Below are 18,889 nucleotides of genomic sequence, written 5' to 3'. Positions count from 1 at the left end.
TACTTAAACATGATATTTTGAACTAATCTAATATAGTTTACTTTACATACTCTCATTTCATGAACATTGAGATTTTTCTTTCTATATTGTGCTAAAAATGTGAGAAGTACAAAACAGGAGATGGGAAAATACCTGAACTCTTCAAAATTTTAACAAATTGAAAAATCAAACTACTTTTCAGCTCTACAGAAAGAATTGAATTACATGAAAATTGTTGTCAATTGTAATTGTAAATGCATGATATACTATTGAATTGCTTGCCATCTGAAAGTTCAAGCAGGTACATAATACTTTGCTGACATTCAGACTATGGTGTACTTTTTTACTCACTGGATCACAGAACATGTTTTGACAAGCTGGAAAATGTTGTCATTTTTATTGTAACAGAAACAACTGAGTCAGGAAAAACAATTCAGATCCATTAAAACAACAACAACGACAACAAACATACTAAGTCAGTGACATTGCAAATATGTGATGTGAAAGAAATGCGGTTTCATAAAGCTTTTGTTTATTCATTCTCAGAAATTAACAGGTTTATTTTCTGTTAAGTTTTGACTTAATGCTGGGATGTACAGTAGACCTGAGAAGAAGGAAATATCAATAAAAAGTAACACTTATTTTCAGGTCCAAATCAGCAGTAGTAATTCTTTTATTTGCTAGCTGGATGGTGTTGCAAGGAAATGTCTTCATTCCACTTCAGAGGCATTCCTTCCTCCAGGGTTGATACTGACCCTTATATTCCGTCATAGATTGCCAGGTGTGCTATTGAAATGCCCTTTGGCATGGGGACATGTCAAGGCGATGCAAGGCTTGCTTTAGTTTTCTAACAAAGTGCAGATTGAGATTAAGTTTGATTTATGAATAAATGATTTTCCAGGAACATGTAAGAAGCCTGACAAACCTGGAAATTAGTCTAGATTGCTGAGGTAACCACCTAGAACACCTCAGTTTTGATGTTTCACTACTGTAGCTCAAAGTGTTTCCTGTAATGGCCTTATACTTACCTCCCTTTTAACAGTTTAAAGGTTTTGTTGTATTTTACTTCATCTGCATTGTTTTTTGTTTGTTGAGAAGAACAAATCACTGCAATATTTTAAACAATTTAAAAGCCAGTTCCTTCACTCTGAACAAAGATATATGTGGAAAAAAACATCCTTTCAAAAAATACTTTTTTTACAAGTGGGTTTTTCACTGACGTTTTATTTTTCCAAAGTAGTTTTTTTTTTTTTTTTTTTAAACTGGCAAACTACTTAATGAGACATTTTTTTTCTCTCTTCACTGTTCTGAAGAATGGAAATAGAAAAAAAGAAAGAAGTGTTCTTGTCGTTTGGACAAAATGTTTTTCTACAGAGTAAGATGTCTACAGGATATGCATCAATCACAGCAAAAAATCCCACAACCATAACAGTAACAAATTAATGACTGAACAAAGTTCTACTACATACTTCACACTTCTGATTAATTAAAATTTCTGAAATCTAAATTATGACCACTAGGAAGCACTCAGCTCATCAGTTAGTACTGATACACAATACAATGATCATATTGTGTTATATCTTGTTAATAATTGTTAGGGTAGTAGAGATCTCACACTGAAGACATGGGCTAAGAAGAAAAGTTGAAAGATTTGCAAGAAACAAGCGTGAATTGTAGGCAGTTCAAGGACATGAAGGAGTTAAGCTCACTCATCAAAAGAGAAATAGACTGCAATGCTTTGTTCAAAATACTATTATCAAATTAAGGTAGTAAAACCCTACCTAAGTGATTTTATGTATTAAAAACAGGGACATTCAGTTTTATTCCCCTTTAGTAACACAGATATTTGTTTCCACCTCTCACAGTTGCAAACCTCTCCTCTGGCCCTGCTGTCTATCAGCTTCATGTCATGTTATGACTTGGATAGAGAGACTATCAACAGATACCACAGCACAAGATTAGGAAAAGTCATTAGGATGTGGTGAAAAGACTATGTGAACATATCATCAGGATGGAAATACATCATTATTGAAGTGCAAAAGACAGAGAAAATGAAAGCAAGAGTCTTGGGGCTATTTGATCTTGCAATGACTATATTCACTTCTAGTGAAAAGAGTGTTTTCTTCAGATGTAATGTCAGTGTTTGCTTACTGTTGTGGTAGACCAAAATTCTATGCCATTTCCACTGATGAGTACTAGAGACAGATAGCTAAATACATACTTCCCCAGACTGTTGGAAGCGTATTACGAGGATTCACAGACAGTAGGAAAATTATAGAGAAGTTTGGGAGCTGTAGGATGGTGGATGATCAGTATCTGCTATTCACTCTATTCGCTGTCTAAGATTTGTTCTCTACAATGATTTGGACTGCTTATTTTTGATAACTGGGGTCAGGGAATGGGTGATAGATGGAGACTGTACCCTCGTGGTATTAATTACCTCTCTTCTGTTAAAGGCATTTACATTCATAAGAAATGCATATTCTAAATTTACAAATTATTTTATGGCTTATAGAAAATGTTCCCTTGGAACACTGAGACACTTGTTATTGCAGCACTCTCTCCTGAAATCCATGGTTATCTTTGGTCCCTGTGCATTTCTTGAGAATCTGTTAACAGCCACTGGTCACGGTCTTCACCTTCATATGGTTTGCATGCAGTTTACTTCATCATGAAATTATTTCCTTCTTTCCTGATTACTCCAATTGGAAGGATCTGCAGGGATGTTTGCACAGTGATGAGGCATAGGACAGGATGCAGACACAGCTGAAGCAAGAGGCCGAGTATGAGGGTCTCAGATTTCAAGCAGCTTCTGAGGTAAGAAAGGATGGGTCCCGTGCAGAGCTTACTTCAGAGAAGGTATTACCAGAGCAGGATTCCAGCCAAACTAGAAGCACAGACAATTAATTCATATCAAGTTACACTTGCAGGTTCTCATCTCAGTATTGTTTTTCACCTTAATCAGCCCTCCTTTTTTTTTTTTCCCGGTGTTCAGGTACTCCATCAGATATATTGATAGATAGTAAACATGTTCCTACTTGTTTAATTTTTTCCAGACTGCACAGTTCAATTTTTTTTTTTTTTTCAGTCTCTTCTTACACAAAAGGCTACCCATTCTTTGAGTTCTACTAGTAGTGTTTTCAATGTGAGATCTTTTTTTGGCATGGGTGAATAAAACTGAACATGGTACTCTGTCCTCAGCAGTGCTATTATTCTACTGGAAATACATCATAGAATTGGTGGGTTTGGATATAAACAGATGTTTTTACTGACTGTAGATCACACTGATCTGCCAGACTCAAGCTCTGACTCAAAATCCAAATATACATATAGAAGAAGAAATCAACAGAAAACCTGTCGACACCAAGTAATGTGGAAAGTCTGCCAAGTGTAGAGGATGTTGGTATGTTTTAATTATTCAAATAAAAACAATGAGGAAGAAGGAGTTTCAAAATTTTTGGCAGGTAAGACATGTACATAGGATTGGCTTGCTGTAGTGTGTTTAGCTTTTGTTGGTCTATTGGGACCATCTCAAAAATTATTAGGAAAGAACTCCCCATAATATTGTGTTATTTGAATGTTGAGTGTGATAAACAGATGCCACCCATATTCTACATAAGGGCTAATTTTCTCCACTGTTCAAATGACCCCAGTAAATTAAATACATCCTATATTTTTACTTACTTTTATCTCTTTTTACAGATGCCTTTCACACTGCTTATTTTCTTTGGGCTTTTAATTATTCTTTTCAGTATTTGAAACCCAAACATTGTCTAATAAAATAAAAACATCAGTATAATAGCACACACAGTGTATTGCACAGTATATACAAATCTAATCACAAGCATGATATTCAAAGGAGAAAATAGATAAGTAAAAGATCAGCACAAGAAAACATGTTGTTTATACTCAGAGAAACCAAGAATTCAGATCAAGACTTAAGCTTGTTTAAAAGTCAAGAGTAAGAGCAAAACTGAGTATAGTAGACAGACAGAAATATCAGGTACTGTATTATCTCTGTGTCAGCGGTTTAAGGGCTGGTCCGGCCCGGTTCCGCGACTAGTGGGGTGGAGGGATTTCGTAAAATCCGCGCCTCCAGGAAGGGAAACAGGGGACCCCAAAATAATTTAAAACAGCGGCAACGATCTGAGGAGAAACAAACTAATTTACTAAATATAGTATCGGAATGTAAGATAACACACTATAATACAATATAAATCAACAATAATTGAGAGAAAGATTGTCCGAGAGCCAAAGGCCTTACGCTAATACTGAACCCTTGTATGCAGTCGGGCGCAGCAGTAACGAGCTGATCCAACAGGGAACACGGCGAGACGAGAAGAGGGACAAGTCACATGACCTGCGCCCTTATATCTGTTCCCTTGAGCAGGAATGATAACAGTACTCGAAAAGGCTCTTGGGGAACGTAGTTCTTCTCTTCCAGACAGGTACCCGGAACTAAAGCATTTGCTCTTTAACTCCCAGTACACTGCATGATGTTGTGATGTGGAATACTGATAACCAAAAATCATAAAACCATGATGCTCTGGAAGCAATATAGATAGAAATGCAAAAAAAAAAAAAAAAGAAAAAAAAGAAAGAAGAAAAAAATGAAAGAAGGGAAGGGAAGGGAAGGGAAGGGAAGGGAAGGGAAGGGAAGGGAAGGGAAGGGAAGGGAAGGGAAGGGAAGGGAAGGGAAGGGAAGGGAAGGGAAGGGAAGGGAAGGGAAGGGAAGGGAAGGGAAGGGAAGGGAAGGGAAGGGAAGGGAAGGGAAGGGAAGGGAAGGGAAGGGAAGGGAAGGGAAGGGAAGGGAAGGGAAGGGAAGGGAAGGGAAGGGAAGGGAAGGGAAGGGAAGGGAAGGGAAGGGAAGGGAAGGAAAGGAAAGGAAAGGAAAGGAAAGGAAAGGAAAGGAAAGGAAAGGAAAGGAAAGGAAAGGAAAGGAAAGGAAAGGAAAGGAAAGGAAAGGAAAGGAAAGGAAAGGAAAGGAAAGGAAAGAAGATAAAATAAAAGATGAAAAAGCTGAAGCTGGTTTGAAATAAGAATAAAGATTAAGCTAGATAGAAGCAAGTGTGGAGGAGTTACTATAGAATGGGAAAAAAACCCAACAAACATTATAACCTAAAGTAAGTTCTCCTAGTAGATGACTACTACTCTGGACAGATAATTTATATTTGTTACTCCAAACTAGAAAAAATATTTTATCTGAGCAAAACTAGTTCATTATGGAAATTCAATGTGTCTAATTTTTCATCAGTACTGGGCAAAATCCTCTCAGTAATCTTTTACTTTATTGAAAAATAATGTGTGCATTACAGATTAATAATTGTCCTGCTGCAATACTAACAGAGAGAGAAGAATTAATTAAAGAGAAGTCATTTTGATTTAAAAATTATTTCAGGTGGCATGCTGTTTCTCTTTTTCATCTTGTTTCTACTATATTTGTTACTGAGTTGAGAATTACAATTTGGGTTACTCCAGGACAGCAGTGCTTATGCTTCCACAGCTAAGTTTTGGGGTGGTGGTTTTTTTTTTTTTTTTTTTTGGTCCATGAGTCTTTTGCAGATTTGGGTTATGTTCAGTCAGTTCTGGGAAATAAAACAGAAGTAGGTGAAGGAAATATTGTATATACGACAGCTGTTGTGAAAGTAAAGCCTCTAATTTTATTACATTGGCCCACTACATCAGAGATGGAGGTTGGTGGTATGGCAGTAGATGTTGAACCTTCCCACCGATACTCGGTTATATTTCATTGGTATGTGACAGGACACAGCAGGGGGACAGTCTGACACAATGATGTCCGACATGGAAGTGCCCATGAAGCAAAGGTGTGGATTTGAATTCCTCTATGTGAAAAAAAATAGCACTGACATTCATCGATGCTGAATGCTTGTGGAGACTAAGCAGTGGATGTGACCACTGTGATATTGGGTGAGGTAGTGAGGTAGTGGGTGGTGCATTGCAGCAGTGCCAACAGTGACATGAAAGACAAGCCACATTCCGGGCAGCCAACATGTGAATTCCCTTTCAAAAAAAGTTCAAGCTGTGGCCCTCAGAAGGTAAAGTGACATTCACTGTCTTTTGGGATAGAAGAGGGGTGATTTCCTGGCACCTGGATAAAGCATCAGCTTTGACCACTACATCCAAGATGCTGACTAAGCTGAAGGCTCCTTGGAGAATTGTCCTAGGACAGTATAAGCCTGTTACAGGAAATCAGGAGTTCATCATCATATCTGGTACATATTTTAAATTTGTCACTAACTTTTAATCTATGATTAAAGAGTCTGTTATTACAAATTTTATGTGTAGATCACATTATGTGACTTCAGTATGAACCAGAATGTTTAATAAAACATAAAACTGAGCTTCAGCTTTGCAGTTTTAACTACACTTAATTTTTTTTACTCCCTATTGATTTAGATTCTTCCCAGATTTCAAACTTCCATTTTTTTTCTTTCTTGTAACATGGTCTTTTACTATCTTCTAAGGAAGATTAGATCTTCATGCTTATCTCCCTTGATGGGAATTCTCTTGGTTGTTATTATAGAAGTTCTTTATAGATTTCCAGTATGTGTAACAGTCTAACAAGTGTTCTTTATTCTTTAGTTCCATGAATATCAGATCTAATTAAATTCAGTTGAAAGATGAAACAACAGTTTTTTGCTAGTTTTTAATCTCTACAGAGAAACTGCCTACAGCAATTCTGCTTGGAAAAAATATGGAAATATTTTCACTGGCATTTGCTGGTGGAAACCACTGATTCATTTCATAGAAATTAATTTTGTTCATTAAAGAACAAACAAAAATAAAGGCTGTTACATTTGATCATCATTTGCAGGAGAGGATACTATAACTTGTGCCTGAGCAACAAGTTCAGAGACTCACCCTTGCTCTGTATCTCACTATGGAAATATCTGGCAAGTTGGACTAGATTGATTACGAGTCAAATGAATAAGCAACAAAAGCTGCATATGGCCAACCTTATAAGAATAATGGCTTGTCAGCCAAAGAAAATTTATCTACCTTTTCAGTACCAGTGAATTTGTAATTAGTTTACTGTGTCCAGTTCAGGCACCCAGTCCCAGAAGATGATCTGGAATGACAGATACATGGCCTGTTTGATGTTGAGGGAACTGGGCTTCTTCAGTCTGGTGACAGAGGCTAAGGAGGACAGTTTAATAGTTCCATACATGTATTGAAAGGGAACAGAGCCAAAGATAATACACTGTACATAAGCAGCCACAAGGTAGGCCAGCTTCAGCTTTAATGTCAGGTGAAGTTCAGTCACTAGTGATAGGGCATTCCCAGAAAGATGATACAATCTCTGTCCTTTGGGGTGTTCTAGATCAAGTTAGACAAAGCCATGACAGGGATGATGTGGTGCTGAGCCCTCCTGCTTTGAGCAGAAGGTTGGTTAGGGAGAGAACCAGATGTTCCTTTCAAACAGCTCTCCCTCACCCACTGAGGTGATTCCCTGCTTCGGCACAGAATGTATCCTCCCCTGAGCCGAGAGCCTCACAAAAACATGCTGTGTTTTGGGGCCTGCAAGGTTGCCCTGCATGCTGTCTGGTCCCCAGGCCAGGGCACGTCACTCTCTGTGAGGTGGCACTCCTCAGCGTGATGTCACAATGGCTGCCTCTTCCACCCCTGTGGCAGCGGTGGGAGCGGTGGCTCAGTCTCTTGTGAGAGGCGCAGGAAGAGGACCCAGAGAGAGCATTGTGTCTATCTGGAGATATCCTGCTGTGATGGAGCGGCTGAGAGCCCTTCGAGGTAAGGTTCTTCCATCTTTCCGACACCGTGATATTACCTGAGCACATGCGTGCCACAAATGTCTGTTTAGGACATGCCATTAGCACTGTCCTTGCTCTGCTAAGTGCAGCTGCCCACCATGGTTCCCTAGTACCCCAGCAAGGGGAAGGCTCTCTCCCCTCTCCCCGCCAACCACACATGTGCCAGCATAGCCCAACCCATGCTGTGGGGCTAGAGGAGCATTCCTCCCAGAGCTGGACGGATGCGCAGCCCTGGCTCCAAGCAACACCAGCGACAGCTGCTCTGCTCTTTCCTTCCAGGTCTCTTTGCCTGTGTGGGCTGCATGCCCAGATGTAGGCGTTGCAGGGAGAGAGGCAGGGCGGCAAGCCCTGTCCCCACCTGTGCCGTGACTTTGCTGCTACAGCGCCTGCAAGATCAGGAGGTGAGCTGGGGACATCCAACCTTGCCTTGGCCCAGTGCCACAGTCCCACGGGTGCCAGGCCCTGGCAGCACATCCGCATAGCGATGGGTGGCAGTGGGCAAAGTGAGTGTGACTGACCCCTGTCCCCAGGGTGACCGAGCGCAGGCGTACTGTGACCTGGAACACGTCCTGTGGGAAGATGACAGCCGCCCGCCGTGCGGAGTGGTGAACCGGCTGCTGGCTGAGGTGTCCCAGGACCTGACGGCAGCCCAGGTGAGGGGTCACTCCCAAAGGCGGCAAAGGGAGCCGCCTGCCCGCGCTGGTGTTCTGCTGGCAGTGGCTTAGCCCGTCCAAAGGCCTCAGGCAGTCTCCTGTGCCGCATGTCACCAGTCACTCTTTTTCAGGGCGTGACAGGCAATGTGAGGATGGCTGCCAGCAATGCCCTGGTGGCTCTGGCCCGGACACACTTCAGCTTGGTGATGGCTGAGCTCCAGGGCCACCTGAAGGCCACAGGGGAGATGTCCAAGGAGTTTGTGCTCATCACCCTGAGCAAACTGTTCAGCTGCTACGGTAAAGTGCCCTCAGCCTCCTGATGTCTATGACAACAGGGGAACGGGGTCTCTCCCCTCTGCGCGTGATCTGCGTTGAGCTGGGGGATGCAGGGCTGCAGCCCCTCCTCCCTCGCTGCCAGGGCTCTGACCCTAGCCTTCCCCTTTCCCTCTGCAGCTCCACAGTGCATCTCCTTCATGTGGCAGACGCTGGCCGGCCTACGCAGTGTGGTGGGCCAGGTGAAGAGTGGCCAGACCCTGCATGTTGCTTGTGCTGGTGAGTGCTGGCCCCAGAGCAGGGGGGCTCAGGACAGCCCCTGCTCCTCGCCCTGCTGCAGACTCTCACAGGCTCCCTTTACTCTCTGTCTCTCTCTCTGTCTCTCTCTTTTTTAAATTAATTATTCATTTGCTTTGTTCTGCTTTGTTTTTGCAGTTGTGAAACAATGGTCAGAAGGAGTCAAGTTTCACTTGTCCTCTGGAAAGCAATGCCCCTGGCCTGCCATGGAGAAAGAGCAAATCTATGAGAATCTTCACCAGCTCTTCTGCTCTGTGGTGAGGAACTGGCAGGACTGCAAGGAGGAAAAGGTGAGCAATGCTGCATTTCCAGCCCAGAATGGCAGTGCAGACATCCATGTCAGCAGCTCTGCCTGTGCCCAGCGGGCTGAGAGCAGAGGGTGATGAGAAGGAGTGGGCTGGCTCTGCAAAGGGCCCTGAACTGGCACTGTGCTTGGGGCTGGATCTCCCTGCCAGGAAGCAGCCACATGTCACAGCATTGTGGCAGGGAGATCTGGGGATGAAGGTGTGGGGAAAACCTGATTGCCCTCCAGAGCAAGCCTATCTCCTACTGGGCATGGGGGCATGGGGAGTGGGAAGGGAAAGAGAAAGCCCTCTCTGTAGGAAGGGCAGACCTTCAGTCTTTGATGCTGGGCCTCTGCCATCCCTCTCCAGGACAAAAAGGCCATCCTCGGGGCTGTGGCTGCCATGATGGCTGTCCTCCTGCAAGAGGAGATGCACCGAGAGCAAGTCTGGGAGCACCTCCTCTGGCTTGGGCACCTGTGTCAGGAGGTCCAAGACACCTTCAGGGTGGCCAAGGTAAGATGTTGTGCAGGGCTCAGCGTGGACGTGGGGCCCATGCAAGTGCCAAGAGGGGCCAGGGGCATGCAGGGAGGAGGTGGGGAGCCCTTGGAGAAAGAAGGAACAGGTGTGCAAGGGAGTTCTGAGGCTTCCTGAGCTCTTCAGTCAAGGAAGGAACAACCCGGACGGGAGCCAGAAGGGGGCCAGGAGTCACCGGGGCCCATCTCCTGGGGATGGGAGGCTTCACCACCACCACTGTGGGGCTCTGAGTGCCTGAGGAGCTCTGTGCTAACAACCAGGGGGACCGCGTCCAGTTGCATCTGATGGGGGAGAAGAGGGCTGCTGGGTGGGAAATGCCTGCAAACAGTGCTCAAACAGGGCTCGGTTGAAAGCAGAGAGACTCTCCTGGTGCTGCTGGGAGGGGGGGACAAACAAGAACACCTGTGCGGGAGCTTCTCCCAGCAAAAAAACATTGGGAAACAGTTTCTCTGCTCCCAAGTGGCTAGATGTGGCTTCAGCCCTTTCTTCCTCTCCTGGTCTCTTGCAGAGCCTCAGTATCTTCCTGGAGGCCTTGGAGGGAGTTGAGTGTGTTATCCCCAAGGACAAGTTTCTGGCCATCACCAGTGCTGTGTTCTACCAGGTAAGGGGAGTCTATCCTTGCACCCACAAGAGTTTCCGTCTTGGCTAAGTCTCAGGAGGACTGCAAATCTCCGAGCCTCTGGCAGCCATTCAGCCTTAGTTCCTGCATGCCTATGGCTGCTCCAGAGCCGTGTGTGCCCCCGGGATGCTGTGGGTCAGGCTGGGTTTTGTCTCCATGTCCTTTACCTGGGAGTGCCAAGGCAGATGAGAGCTGGCAGCACAGTTTCTTTTCTGTCCTCAGTGCTGATGTGATTTTCTCAAATGGACCTTGTTCCCACAGCTCTCTGATGAAACCAAGCAGCACAGCGAGACTGACAAAGTAGAGCTGACCCACTGCATCCTGCTGCAGGGTAAGGAGAGGAGCTTTGGTGATGCTTGGCGGTGCCCTGGCCAAAACGTCTCTCACAAACCTCCGGAATGGGTGCGAGTTTCTTGCTAACACAGTGTGGGATTTTCTCCCTGCAGCCCGGATCTGCCCAGAGGAAACGGTCCTGTTTCTACAGTCGCAGCTGGGTAGTGAGAGGGAGGCTGGATGCGTGGCAGCCCTGGGTCTGCTCGGTGCTCTGGCTCGCTCTGATGGTCAGTACCACAGGTTGGGACTTCCAGGGATCCCTTTTGCCATCTGGGCTGTGCCTCCATGCATGCTTCTGTGCATCTCTTGCAGATCCTGTGATGACAGAGAAGCTGCCCCAGGTTGCAGAGGCTGTGCAGTGTCTGTGCAGTGACCTCAGGATCCGGGTGAGCTGGTTTGGGAAAGGAAAGGACTGTTGGGGTGGTGATGCTGCTGCCAACATGGGCAGGGCTGGGGTGACCAGGGAGGTGCTGGCTCCTGTGGGGAGAGCAGGCAGAGTGGAGTGGGCAGGTCTCTGTGCTGTGCATGGAAAGAGTACCGTCTGGTGCTGAGGCCTGGCCCTCACCTCAGGAGCCAAGGCTTCTCCTCTGCTCTTGTTGTCTCTGCTCATGCCCAAAGGGCTGCCTCAATGAGCAGGTGGCTTCCCTTTGCCTTCTGACCAGAAAAATCACACCCACAATTGACCCCTGGCAGGTGCGGAGGGCCATTCTGCATTTCATCAAGGACATGCTCAGTGCTAACGCCCGGAGCTGCTCAGCCTGGGATGTGGTGGGGCACATCTTCAGTGAGTTCAGCCGCACCATGGGAAGAAGGGTAAGGACACTGGGCAGCATCTTCCTTTGGAAGGCCTGTGCTGCAAACAGGGTGGCACAGAAGCACCAGTGTGGTCACACCTGATCCTCCTGAGAGGCTCCTAGGAACTGAGCATAACTGGCGTTTCAACAACACTGTTGTGCAGGCAGCCGGAGACCTTTCTGCCCAGGAAGCCCAGGAAGAAGGAACTCTCCAAGAGCTGTGCATGGACATCCTGGGATCACTGGATGTCTCTGTGAGCGGGATGTCCAAAGTAAGTCACACCCTGCCATGCTGCTGTTCCTTGCCTTTGCATCACATGTTCCTCGTCCCATTCCAACACCCCAGGTCTCTTCTCCAGTGTGCTCTGAAGCACACAAGACTCAGGGAAATTCAGAGTCCTCTTCATCTCTGTGCGGAGGCAGGAATGCTGACACGCTCAACCGCCTCGTTCTCTACAGCTCCTGTGGCCCCGGCTGCTGCTGTACGTGGTGCCAGCCCAGTACACGGGCATGCTGATCCCAGTCTCCCATTGCATCCAAGCCCTGGCGCAGAGAGAGGATCTGACAGAGCAGCAGATAGAAGAACTGGATTCCCATTTTGTCAGCTCCATATTTCAAGGTAGGAGCAGAAACTCCCCCAGTGATCTCTGCTGACCTGTGTTAGCACCCAGAAGGGGCAGTGGAGGTATGTGTGGCAGGGCACAGAGCGTCTTGCAGTCTTACTCAGCACTTCTTTCTCCTCTCAGGCCCAATGCTGACTCCCCAGACACTGCTGGCACGCCTGTTGGTGAGTAGATGCTCCAGAGGGTGGTGCCATAAGCCCCAGAGAGGAAGCAGCGTGGACATGAGCACAGCTGTTGGCTGCTCCTTGCCTGCCAGGGCAGAGCCAAGCTGCTTCCGTCCTGGGAGAAGCTGCTGCTCTTGCTGCAGAAGTGACCCTGCTTCTCTTTGCTCTCACTCAGGTGGTGGCAGGGAGCCCTTTTGCAGGCAGCGAACTCCAAGCTGCTGCCTTGCTGCTTATGCAAAACCTCCACAGCAGGATCCACGGAGCTGTGGGGGCCATATGGGCTGCTGAGATCCCCCTGCTGCTGCAGTACCTTGAAGGTAAAGTGCTGGTGAGGAGGGAAGGGCAGAGGCAGGGAAGGGGGGGGTGAAAATGCATCTCTGCAGTGTGGCAGAGGGGAAGTGTTGCCTGCTGCCCAGTGCTTGCTCTGCTGCTGTTCCCATTCCAGGGAGACAGCACTGACACCCGGGGACCTTTCCCCCCAGGGATTTGCCCATTCCAGGACACGGATGGGGCCTTCACATCCCCTCAGATAGCAGTCTTGGGGCAGTTCTGTGTTCCTGCTGGAACAGTGTTTGTCGGGAGGGACAGGTCATTGTGAAGGGGGTGCAGGTTCCAGCTTGGCAATGTTGAGTGCCCAGGCCAAGCCAGGTTTACAGCAGCTCTTCCTCTGTGTCTTGATCCCAAGCAAGTGTCTTTTGCTTCCTGTTGTGGTGCAGGGAAAGATGAGAGCGTCCTGGACTTTGCAGAGTGGGAGCACCATCTGCTAAAGGTACAGCACTGCTGGGAGGCATGGTGCAAAGAAGTGCTTGCCTGCCTCAAGGAGCCCTGCTCCTATACGAGCCACCACAGGACAGGAACAGCCTCTCAAATACTGCTGTGGAGCAGCCGCACACCTTTGCAGCGCTGCTTCTCTGTCCCATGCCCAAGAGGGGTCTTAGGTGGAGAGTGGCAGGTGGCTTAAATGGAGGGAATGCTGGTGGGATTTGGGAGAGGGACCGTTCTTCCAGGCAGCTCTCCCCAGAAGGCTGCAGCAACTTGGGAATGCGGGAAGAGGCAAAGGGCAAGGGATCATTGGCTTCTCCTGTTCTCCAACAGTTCCTGAGGGCATCGCTGGAGACCGTGGAGGATGAGGCCTGGACCGAGGCCCTGAGCTGCGAGTTGAGCCGGTGGTTGAGCAGCTCTCCCAGCGGCTCTGGAGAAAAGGTGGGTTTCCCCTGGCTCTACCCAGTGGTGAAGCTGCAGGTGCCCAACTGGGCCTGGGGATGCAGGCAGTGCTCTGCCCACAGCGGCTGCTTACTCTGCTTCCCTTCCCTGGCCCCTGCCCCCCAGAGTGCCTTTCCCTGCAAACTGCCCGGGAGCTGGCTAAAGCTCCGCCCTGCAGCTGCTCTCAACATCTCCCAGGGAGAATAGGTCCTTCCCACCTGGCCCTCTCGCAGCAGGTCAGGCTGCTGCCACATCTCACCTTCTTCTTTCCCTTCCCATGCAGTCTTTCCTGTACAAGGCTCTGGGGACAGTGCTGGGAGCTTGTAAGGAAGTCCTCCACATCCAAGAGAAGCTCCTGCAACACCTGGAGGAAGCAAACGCAGAGGAGCCATCTGAGGCTCAGGTGAGCTCTCCTCCCAACGAACTTTGGCCAGCGTCCCCGGTCTGTCTGTGGGGCAGAAGGCTTCTCCTGGCCATGCTACAGGCCTTTCGATCTCCTCACTGCTGCCATTTACCTCAGGCAAGGAGCAGACTGGCCCCTGTGGCTGGCCGTGCCAGTAGATTCAGGCCTGCACCAACTGCCCCTTGTTCTTTTGTGCAGGGAATGATCTCTCTTCTCAGCCATGCTGCTGAGAGCAACTTCCACACAGTCCTGGACACACTCACCATGTTTGCATCCAGGCTGTGCAAAGGCCAGAATGCGAAGATCTCCAGACACAAGAAGGTGAAGCGTTACGGGTTTCCATCTTGGCTTTCTTCCCCCTTATTTTCACGGCAGCTCCTGCCTTGGGAGCCCAGGTGCATCGTGGGGCACCGGGGACCATTGAGCAAGTATCTCAAGGCATTTCCCCCCACACAGATGGAGCTGGACAGCAGAAGAGCTCAGGCCACACGCAGCGCTCTCATCCTCGCCCATGGCAGCTTGGCACTGCGAGCCTCCAAGGAACAGCTGCTCGCCCACCTAGAGGGAGACATTGTGGGCAACATCCTGCTGCTCTACAGCTGCAGCTGCTGGGTGAGAGCTTGGGGTTTGCCAGGGTGTCAGAACATCCAGCTGCAGCCCCTCCATGTGGGGGGATGCTGAGATGGGCCTTCTCTTTCCAAAGGTCCCTTGGGGAATGGTTTGTGCCCAGATGAAGATCCAAGCCCTTCCCTTAGCGTTGCCCCCACGTGTTCCCCTTGCAGCCCTCAGCCCTTCCCGCAGTTCAAAGAATGTTCTTCTCTCTTGGGCCTCAGGACTTGCAGAACAAGCTTGCGCTGGTGCAGAGCATCACCGACTTGAGCTCTGCCTTCCAAGCTGTGGGTGACTCTGCCTGCTTTAACCTCTCCTTGAAGGGCAAGCTGCTGGAGATCCTTATGGTGAGTGCATAGAGCCAGTGCTGTCTTCGGCAGAGTTCTGGGCTGTGCCACTTCCTTGGCTCGCTTCCCCAGAGCCATACAGGTCTCCCTCAGCCACAACTCCAGCTGGTGGGGACCTTGTGTGCTGGCAGGCAGTGGCTGGGCAGCAGGCGAAGTCCACCAGCTGTGGAGCTGCTGCATCCTGCAGTGCTTCTGTGGGAAACATGGGAGTGATGGGGCCACTGTGTGGCAGTTGTGTCTGTCTCTGGGCTGGGTGGGAGAACTCTCATGTGCCCCTTGCCCACTTTGACAGTGTCTCTCTGGGACTTACAGGACTTGCTGAAGAGGTATTACTTGGGCACCCCTGTCTCCCCAGTGCCCCTCAAGGTGGTTCTGGCCCTGGAGCAGTTGAGGTAAGGGTGGGAGCCTCTGGGGTTGCAAGGCAGGATGGTGGTCCTCCATTTGGGTAGCTCCCGAAAGCCTGGAGGGGGCAGGGGGCGAGGAGCTGCATCTACAGGAGAGTCGGCTGGGCTGTTGTGCCCAGCAAAGCTGAGGTTCTGGGCAGGAAGAAAGGCCCTGGTGCTCCTGTCCCCTGGCAGGGAAGAGAAGGGAGACCTGGTGTCTCCTTCCCTTCAGAGCAGGAGGTGGTTCACTGCTGCCGGGGAGGAGGCGGGCGCTGCTGGAACTAAAGGCAGGGCTCAGCAGCACAGGCTGCAGGGGTGTTGGCTTTGCAGCTGTCCATTAGGAGAAACTGAGATGTTGCCTGAACCAGTCTGGAGAGCAATAGTAAAAGCTCTTTCTGCTTTGTGTTCCTTTTTTTCCCTCCTGTCAGCAAGCTGAAGCCATCTTTAGAAAACAAGCACATTTCTGAAATGTTGGTTCTGTGCTGCAAGAACATTGTGACACATCCTTCAGCAGGGATGATGCTGAAGATCAGGAAGTCACAGCAAGCAGCTCAGTACCTGCAGGTAACCTGCCATATCTTTCCTGGCCACCTCTCAGTCTGAAACCTACCTCAGCACTCACACCCTATGCTCTCGCAGCAGCCGAGATGCCACACCTCAATCCCTTCTTCTGCTTTCAGCTTCTGCAAACATCGTTGAAAGCTCTGGCCAGGCTCATGATGGTCCTGCTTGAGACAGAGTCCAACCGTGGCTTCTTCCAGAACATAGTCCATGTGAGTACGTGTGCGGCAAGGGAGAAAGCATGGTGCCTGTTGATAGCAGGGACAGAGATCCGGGGACTGAGGGGAAGATAAGTGGGGGAGAAATCTCCTGCTGACATGCCAGCTCACTGTGAGCTCAGAAATGGGCAGAGCAATGGGCCCTGCAGGGGGAAAGGCAGGAGCCAGCCTCAGGCAGGCCACAGACAAGGAAAAGCTCCTGGGTTAGGAGGCAGGAGTGTCTTCAGAGAGCGGGGGCAGCAGTGCCAGTGCTCAGTGAGGCAGGGGGCCGCGTGGAGCCACAGGGCAGGCCCTGAGGGAAAGTGCCAGGAGAGGAGGGACAGAGAGAGGCATAGCAGGAAGGGAAAGAAGAGATGTCCTCAGTGAGACAGATGATCTACCCCAGGTCCTGCAGAGATCTATGACATCAGACAACATGTGGGAGCGCAAGAGGGCCCTGCAGACCTGCTCCCAGCTGCTGGCTGCTTGTGAAGAGCGTGGAGTGAGTAAAGAGCCCCGCATGTCCTTGCTCCCTCCCCAACGCTTCTGAGCTGGAAGGCGAGCTCCTCCCAGCTGTGCATGCTGTCACTCACTGCGTGGGGAAGGCACAGATGGGAGAAGCTAGGGAGAGCTGGGGCTGCCTACAGCTTTTATCCTGCCTCTCACCCCTGCAGAGAGGAGATGCCTGCAAGCACTTTGGCTCCTTGGTGGGATTGCTGGCACCTCTGACGTGTGACCCCATGCCCACCTCCCGCCAGTTGGCTGTCACCTGCCTGAGCTCCCTTCTCCGAATCCAAGGTGAGTAGGGAGGATGTGCGCCAGCACTCCACTCTCCTCCACAGCACTACCAGAGCCCCACGGGCTGGGCCCTGTTTACAGGAGGGAGAGGCACTGTGAGCAGCTCTCTTCTTGTCCCCACTCTGTCCTCTGTGTATCCCCTGTAGAAAGTGGTTGCATTTTCAGAAGCATGATTTCCCTTTTCTCCCTGTGCTCTTTCCAGCCAAGGTGACCAACAAAGCCATCGAGACAGGAGACATCAGGAGCCTGTGTGAGAGGCTGAATGACTGCAGCACTGCCTGTCAGCTCCAGAACTCGTCCAAAATCGCAAGGGTAAGTGGACCCAAAAAGGAGTGGTAAGCTTCTGCACGTCCCTCTGCTCCCCCCAGCCTCTCACACCATTTCCAGAATGAGCTGTCACCCTGAGATCACTTTTCTCAGCAAGTAGCAGGAGGCTCTGAGCTATGTCTGGCCTTCACATGCCCAGCACAAGGAGCTGATTCCATGACATGTGTTTGTGCGTGTGTGTGTGTGTGTGTGTGACTGTGGCTGCTGGGAGGTAGGCTTTGCATGTAAGCAAACACCATGGGTGGAGAAACTGAGAGAAGGCTCAACTGCTATATGTGTGAATAGCAGGGTACAGACAGCAGGAGCGTTGTTGAACTAAGAATGCCCTCAAGACTGCTTTATGTTTTGAAGAGCTGGTGCAGAGCAGTGATGGGATCTCTCCGCTTCTCATTTCTCTGCAGATTGTGTGCAGAAACTTCCCCCTGGAACACACCACAGACTTCGTGATGGCCATCAAAGACACCTTCCAGAAGGCCAAAGGAACGCGTGTGCGTGCTGCTGGGAAGTGGCTGATCACCTTTCTGCAGATGTATGGAAAGGACATCTATCGGGATGTAAGAGACTTCCACGTGTCTTGGACTTTTGCTGGCTGTTGCACTATGCCTTGTGCTGTTTGCCTCTTGTGCTAAAGCACAGCTAGAGCGCAGAGGGTGGACAGGGTGACTGGCATGAAATTTAGGCTTAAGCTTTGGCAGCATGTCAAGGGAGCAGGCACTGATCATGCTCTGAATGTCCATGGTTAGGCCCTGCAGAGTCAAGGATGCAGCAAGTCGTTCTTTCTTCACTTCTCCTTTTAGGAGCTACTGATCCTGTACACTCTGCGCAGCTGCACGTTTTTCCCGCAGCAGAGCGCATTCATGCCTTTCGTGTTCCAGGCGGTGGTCATCCTCACCCACTGTCATGCAGAAGACACAATTGACAACTTCTCCCGGCTGCCTAGGCCTACAGAAAGGTATTGGCACTCCTGCCTTTGATGTTGCTGTGGTCACAGTTGTAGTTTGCCTCTGCCAGAGGGATCCGGGGGGGAAGTAGCTTTTCTTTTTTCCTCTCAAAGTCTGTTTGAGGTGAAAATTACTTATTCACAACTCTCCTTTTTCTAGTGAGACGTGGAAGAGAATAATAGAGTTTTGTCTTCAACGGTGGAGACGGTAGAAGAAGAGAAGGGAAGGGAAGGGAAAGGAAGGGAAGTGAAGTGAAGCGAAGGGAAGTGAATTGAAGCGAAGTGAAGAGAAAAGAAAAAAGAAGAGAAAAGGAGAAGAAAGGAAAAGAAGAAGGAAAAGGACAAGAGAAGAAAAGAGAAGAAAGGAAAAGAAAGGAAAGAAAAAGAAAGGAGAGGAGGGAAGGAGATGGGAGAGGAGAGGAGAGGAGAGGAGAGGAGAGGAGAGGAGAGGAGACGAGAGGAGAGGAGAAGAGAGCAGGGGAGAGGGGGGGAGAGGGGGGGAGAGGGGGGGAGGGGAGAGGAGAGGAGAGGGGAGGGGAGGGGAGGGGAGGGGAGGGGAGGGGAGGAGAAGAGAAGAGAGCAGGGGAGAGGGGGGGAGAGGGGGGGAGGGGAGAGGGGGAGAGCGAATGAAAAAGGTAAATGTAAAAGGAGAGGAGAGGAAAAAGGGAAGGAAAAGGGATGGAAAAAAAGGAGGAGGGGAGAGGAGAAGGGAAGGGAAGGGAAGGGAAGGGAAGGGAAGGGAAGGGAAGGGAAGGGAAGGGAAGGGAAGGGAAGGGAAGGG

The 18,889-nt window shown here is 49.2% G+C and overlaps 2 long non-coding RNA genes across 2 annotated transcripts; one reads left to right on the top strand and one right to left on the bottom strand.

The window, feature by feature from the left end:
- Positions 1-419: 419 nt before the first annotated feature.
- Positions 420-4,302, bottom strand: LOC107057581. Its single transcript, XR_001471530.4, has 3 exons — positions 4,244-4,302; positions 3,664-3,752; positions 420-2,866 (listed from the first exon to the last, which is right to left on the bottom strand). It is a non-coding gene; the product is annotated as an uncharacterized LOC107057581 (long non-coding RNA).
- A 1,227-nt stretch (positions 4,303-5,529) lies between these two features.
- Positions 5,530-18,490, top strand: MROH2B1. Its single transcript, XR_005843686.1, has 31 exons — positions 5,530-7,746; positions 8,046-8,167; positions 8,297-8,419; positions 8,551-8,716; positions 8,873-8,971; positions 9,128-9,279; positions 9,643-9,786; positions 10,316-10,408; positions 10,688-10,757; positions 10,873-10,986; positions 11,072-11,145; positions 11,453-11,572; positions 11,718-11,825; positions 12,013-12,172; positions 12,300-12,340; positions 12,516-12,657; positions 13,057-13,109; positions 13,436-13,543; positions 13,827-13,946; positions 14,145-14,267; positions 14,403-14,558; positions 14,780-14,902; positions 15,215-15,294; positions 15,714-15,849; positions 15,966-16,058; positions 16,450-16,545; positions 16,718-16,841; positions 17,044-17,153; positions 17,570-17,722; positions 17,966-18,120; positions 18,269-18,490. It is a non-coding gene; the product is annotated as a maestro heat-like repeat family member 2B 1 (long non-coding RNA).
- The last annotated feature ends 399 nt before the right edge of the window (positions 18,491-18,889 follow it).

This window comes from Gallus gallus, chromosome 1, assembly GCF_016699485.2.
Source record: "Gallus gallus isolate bGalGal1 chromosome 1, bGalGal1.mat.broiler.GRCg7b, whole genome shotgun sequence".
NCBI classification, from domain to species: Eukaryota; Metazoa; Chordata; class Aves; order Galliformes; family Phasianidae; genus Gallus; species Gallus gallus.
Note: the sequence above shows the minus strand (reverse complement) of the source record. Positions and strands in the feature narration are given on the sequence as shown.